We start from the raw sequence: 6,263 nt of genomic DNA, 5'->3' as shown, positions 1-6,263 counted from the left end.
TTTTTTTTTTTTTTTCTTTTTGTACCAGGGATTGAACTCGGGACCTTGCACTTGTGAGTCAGGCAGCAGCACCACTGAGCTAAATCCCCAGCCTTTCTTTTTTTTTTTTAAGACAGGGTCTCACAAAATTGCTGGTCTCAAATTTGTGATCTTCCTGCCTCAGCCTCCTGAATAGTGGGGATTAAAGTGTACACCACCATAACCAGCTAAAAACAAGGTTTATTTCCTTGCCTTAAACCATTATTTATGGATGAAAGACATGTCTTACTTGTAGAGATTGCAACTATCATTAGCAAAAGCACAAAGTATTCAATTCCTAATGAAGATAGTTTTTCAATATCAGAGAAGGATGAATGTTACATAAAATTCTATGCATACTAAGCATGACTAGAAAAAAAACTTTTAATAAGACAAATGGTAAATACTTTCTTTTTAATAAGTTTTTTGGTTATAAACAGGTCTTTAGTGACACTTGTTCTGTGAACTAGTAACTGATTTTGCAGGTAGCTTTTCTGCTACTGATTTTGCTGATATCCCTTGAAGACCAAGACAAAGCTACTCCGAGTTAGAACATATTTCATACAGTTTACCTTGCTGTAGTACAAAACACTTACACAATTAAAATATACCTTTAGATCTGAGATAGCATAAATTATTTATGAAGCTACTGATGTGCAAGTTGCATAAACTTTTCATCTTTTTTTTTTTTTTTTTTGTACTGGGGATTGAACTCAGGACCTGTGCTTGCGAGGCAGGTGCAGCACCACTGAGCTAAATCCTTGGCCCAACTTTTCATCTTTTAATAAATAACTCAGATTCTCTTACAGGCTGAATCACAGTCTTTGTACATCTTCCTATGGTGCTTGATGTAATCTTTTCCACTCATGGACTCACAGATTCATTTTTCCTTTGCCTGGGGGCATTATTTCCTATACCGTTGCTATCATCTGACTTCAGCTACTCAATTTGTTCAAATTCCTTTCCTTCATCTGGGTGCTTCTTTTTCTTTTGTGTGTACGCTTCACAGAGCAGAATAATAGCCACTAAAACAACAGCTTCAGCAATTATTTCAAGAAACGGTTTGAGGGGCACCAAAAAGCTCAGCACAACAAGCTCAAGCTGCTCCTTGCTCTTGCCTAGCTAGAATACTGCGTGGCACCAGTAGGAACCCCCGTCTTCTTCCAGAAGATGCTTTATCTTGAGCTTTGTTTCATTGCTGTATGTTCTGCTCACAATATACTTATCATTCATGTGAACATCAATAGGAACCTGTACAGTCCCATTACTCCCGTACCAGGTCCAATGTCAAGGAAAGCAGCGTGGACATTTACACACCAGGACAGTAGAGTCATCCCCATAAGTGATCAATGGCTTGTTTTTTTCCATGAAGTTCAGGAACTTTGATAGCAAACGTTCACCTTTGTTCTTTTTCTTCTTCAAAGAGACAAAAATAGCTTCCCATTTGTTTGGGGTACTCAGTATACAGTGTTTCCTGTTAGAGTGAGAGGAAAATTCTTAAGTAGCTCATCATCCTTTTTCCAAGTCACGTTGACTGAGTTCAAACCCCCTGAGGTTGTGTACTGGCAGGTGAGAGTGATAACAGAAGAACTTTCCAGTGATATTTTTTTCTACCGGCATACTGGAATGTTCAGTTAGTGATATCTTATGACTCTCTGAGGAAAGATTAGAGTATTTGCCCATCATTTCTTCTCCAACAAGTAGACTTGTAAAAGGTGAATCTGCAGGTCCACAGTCCTCCCCGCATCCCCACTTCCCGGGGGAGGAGGCACAGCAGCAGCAGAGCCCCCCCAGGCCAGGCAGCATGGTACCAGCGGGCTGCTGCGGGTCCTGCCAGTTGAAGTTTTCTACCCATTGCTATAGTTGCCCTAATTTTGTAGCCAATCCAATCCTGGTCTGAGGAACTGTAGGACATATTTTCTAGTCCTGCCCTGCCTTGAATACATGCAGGCACAGTTGCTATTTTGAAGGTTATAAATGGTTAAATATCATCAATTTCATGTGGCTCAACCTAAATATAAACCTCCAACTCCTCGAGTGCATGTACCATTGAATTACATAGTTAGTTCTCAATCTAAAGGATGCTTGCCTCCTGCTTCCCTTTTCTGTTTCTGCTGCATCTAAACTGCTTTTCTGTATCACGGTATCTTGTCCTTTACCCCGTAGCACTTAGCATACTTTGTAGTTCTACATGTGTTTATTATTTAATGTCTAATACCATAAGTAGTCGTATATAAATTCTATAAGAGCTGCCCATCACTATATTCCAGACCCCCACATGGGACCTGTCACTACACATGCACTCAATAAATGTCAGCTGAATTAATGAATATACAATATGGCTTTCTTCATTTGCAAACGATGTTTTTATTCTGTTGTCAGAGTGTTCTGTTCACACTGAGGTCCTTGTCATTGGGTCTGGGGAAGAATTTAAACTTTTAGAACAATGAATGTTTCCTAATCCTGATTGTTCATTAGAAACTCCCGAGACTGGGGCTGGGGATTTAGCTCAGTGGTGCCCCTGTTTACGTCAAAAGTTCAAGGTCCTGAGTTTTATCTCTGGTACCAAAAACAACAACAGGAAAAAAAAAACCCTCCTGAGACAATTTTAGAACCTACTGAAGTATCTGTCCTCAAAGCAGTTGAATCTAGATCTCCAAGGAGTGGAGGGCAGACACTGTGTGGAGAAACGCTGTCCTACAGAAGACTCTATACCCAGTGCTGTATCACACTGATGCTTTCTTGCTGTTGCCCAGTGGTAGAGTTTCAGACCTTGTCAATTTGTTCTTAGTCCCAGTTGCCTTCTTTGGACACATTAGATATTACCACCAAACACCAACCAATAACCTTGGAGAATCAATCAAGCTTAATTGTGCTAGTAATTCTTCTAGTGGATGTACTAAGGGAAGCTTTAGCTTTTTTGTAGTGTAGAACCACACCTCAGAATCCAGCCTAAGTAAACATGAAACCTAAATTAAAAGAGTACCCTTCAAAGTGGGTTCTCCAGCCTCTCCTTCCAACAGTATCACCATGCTTACATCCTTCTTATGGAGAGATATCCAAGCCACACTTAACGCTTCCCTCTCTGTCTTCCTAGCTGTTAGGATGATATTCCATAAGTCACAGTTTAAGGCAAATCTACATACTCACCCATTTACCCATTTTCTGTCCATTTGATCAGTAGAGTGATCACGCTATGTAGCCTTTCTTCATGCTTGAAACCATGTTTCACTCATTACAGGACACATTGAATGGAAAATTCTCAACCCCACTACTGTTTATTTCATTTCACCAGAAATTGAGAAAGGGTGACATGCTATTTATAATGACTTTTTAACAGTATCATTAGAATACAGTGATGGTAATGATTTGTTATTGCTAGGAGAAATGAAAGACTTCACATAGATGGTGTTAGCAGGAGTTTGATTAAATGGGAGGTTGCATCATGTTGAAGGCAGAGGGGCAGGTGAAAGATGCACGGACAAAAGCACACTCTAAAAATCAGAATAAACCCAACATGCTGAATGTAATCAAAATATATGAAGGAGCATATGCTTTTTTGTTTTTTTACAGTGCTGGAGAATAAACACAGGGCCTCAGATCTGTAGGCAAGTGCTCTAGCACAGAGTTGCAACCCCAGCCCTAGAGGAGTGTCCTTTATTTTTTTTTAATAACAAAATTTCCTTTTTATCTTTGTGTAACATGGGGGAGGGGCAATAAAAGTGAGTCACAAATTGGACATGCCTGCCAGAAAATCCTGAAAGTCTAATAGACTGAATATAATCACTGTTCACCTATTTAGTAAAATAGCTCTCTAAGGAGTACCAGGAGATAGTCTGAGTCATTTTAGGTGCGTGTCTTTCAATCCTTTCTTTTTCATGTGGTCTCAGAGCACAGAAAGCCCTCTTCTCATTTCCCAAACATTGAATATGTTACACGTTTGTTACTCATATCCATATACAACTAATTTCATTTTCAGTCCCTGTTTTTATATACCCTTCACATCAAACTGCAAGTTTATTATTCCACTTTGTACATATTGTAGTAATTGAATTGCTTATCTTAATGGCATGATAAGGTTTTGTACACTTTGTCACTGATGCTGCTGACTTAGCATAGTTTGTCCCACTTTATTGCATTGTTCTTATTAATTCTTCAACGGCCAAGTAGGCTGTTTCTCTTGGGAATTGCCCGGGAAACAGAAAGCCTTATTACTGTTCCACTTTGCTTTTACTAGAGATGAGCAGAATTCTGACTTGGTCTCACATTATAGTAAATATAAATCAGGGATCATTTTAGTTATCTATTGCTGCATAATGAACCATCCCCAACATATAGTGTCTTAAAGTAACATTAAGCTTTGGTCCTATCTCTCAACTCTGTGGGTTGGCTGGGCTCAACTGGATGGTTCTTCTGCTCCATGTGGTGTTGGCTGAGGCTGCAGTCAGCAGGAGGCCCCAGTGGGCCTCACCCACATGGCCAGCAGGTGGCACTGCTGTTGTCTGGAAGCTGTCCTGCCCATTGACCAGGACACCTTAGTTCTCTTTCATGTGGCCTACATTAGCTTCCAAGGTAAAGCATTTCCAGCCCATCAAACTAGAAATTGCACATCTCTCAAAGCTCAGCCTCAGGAATTACATAGTGTCACTTCTTCTAGATTTCTATAGATGAAACAAGTCATAGGGCTTGGTTAAGGCAAAAAGATATACATTCCGCCTCTCCATAAGAGGAGTGGCAAAGAATTCGCAGCCGCTATAATTCACTATATATATAATATATATAAATATATGATAATATATATCATATATATATAATTCACTATATATATATATATCTGTCATACATACATAGAAATATGATTCTGTCCTAAAAATGGAGAAGTATTGATATGCTTCAACATGATTAACCTTGATAAACACTATGCTATGAAACACTATGAAAGCCAGCCATATAAGACCACATATTGCATTTTGTAAATAAAAAATGGTGGGCCGGGGATTTAGCTCAGTGGTTCCAGCGCCTGCCTGGCAAATGCAAGGACCCGAGTTCAATCCCCAGTACAAAATCAATCAATCAATCAATCAATAAATAAATAAAGGTCACAAAAAGCAAATTCATAGATGCCGGGGATTGAGTTCAATGGTTCTGTTGTCTGACTTGCAAGTGCAAGGTCCAAAGTTCGATCCCCAGTAACAACAACCAAAAAGGTAAATTCATAGAGACAGAACATAGAATAGTGGTGGATTGGAACAATGTGTATGTGTGTGTGTGTGTGTGTGTGTGTGTGTGTGTAAACAGGAATTTGGAAAGGAGGATGGGTAATGCATGCTAAGGGAGATGGGGCTTTATGGGAAGTGATGAAAGTGTCTTAAAATTAATTATAATGATGACTGTACAACTTTGTAAATATAGGGCTGGGATTTAGCTCCTTGGCTCCACACCTGCCTCACAAGCACAAGGTCCTGAGTCTGATCCCCAGTACCAAGGAAACAACTTTGTAAATATATTAAGAGCCATTGAATTTTACACTTTCAGTGGGTGAATTGTATACTATGTAATTATATTTTTTTAATTTATCTTTTCATTGAGCTTATAGGTACACTTTAGGTATACAATACAGTTATAGTCATCATTGGGATCTTGTACCTTTACATGGCTTATCTTGGTTCACATTTTTCCCCATTCCCCTGCCCTCCCTTCACCCCCTCCACCCTTCCCTATTTACAAAGACTTTGTTTCCATTTTTTCCTTTTCTCATATATCTTAAAGCTGTTTTAAAAAATTATCAAACAGTGAAATTTAGACACATTTCATCTTTTGTTAGTGCTCATCTTTCTTCTAGTTCTGGTCATCCCTCTGTGAAGAGCTTCGTCAACTGGAAAAGTGAAGTTGTGACACTAACAGTCCCTGTTCCTGATAGGGGCTGCCAGCGCAGTTTGCACCTGACTCTCAGCCTCCCTCCCTTTCCCAGCATTCTTAGTGGCCATTCTCCATTTCATACCATGTTAACCCTCTCCCTTGGGCTCTATATACATCACACTTTCCATTCTGCCCTCTCACTTTAAAACAATCCAAGATACGTAGTATAAAGGATGAGGCAGCACATAAAAATAACTAGTATTGTACCTATTTGTCTCATCTGGTGGTTTTGAAGACACATATTTGTAAAAGTTCCAGCCTATGTGAGAAGCCACAGAAAATTGTCTTTCATCCAAGTGGAGGAACTACATCTTTTATTTCATGTT

General features: G+C 39.4%; 1 pseudogene; it reads right to left on the bottom strand.

Annotated features, from left to right (window-relative positions):
* Positions 1-882: 882 nt before the first annotated feature.
* LOC104865042 lies at positions 883-1,824 on the bottom strand (annotated as a pseudogene).
* Between the last annotated feature and the right edge of the window lie 4,439 nt (positions 1,825-6,263).

The sequence above is a fragment of the Fukomys damarensis genome, unplaced genomic scaffold (genome assembly GCF_012274545.1).
Source record: "Fukomys damarensis isolate Sample0158 unplaced genomic scaffold, DMR_v1.0_HiC HiC_scaffold_4, whole genome shotgun sequence".
In the NCBI taxonomy this organism is placed as follows: Eukaryota; Metazoa; Chordata; class Mammalia; order Rodentia; family Bathyergidae; genus Fukomys; species Fukomys damarensis.
The sequence above is the reverse complement of the archived record's forward strand: the minus strand, read 5'-3'. Positions and strand labels throughout refer to the sequence as shown.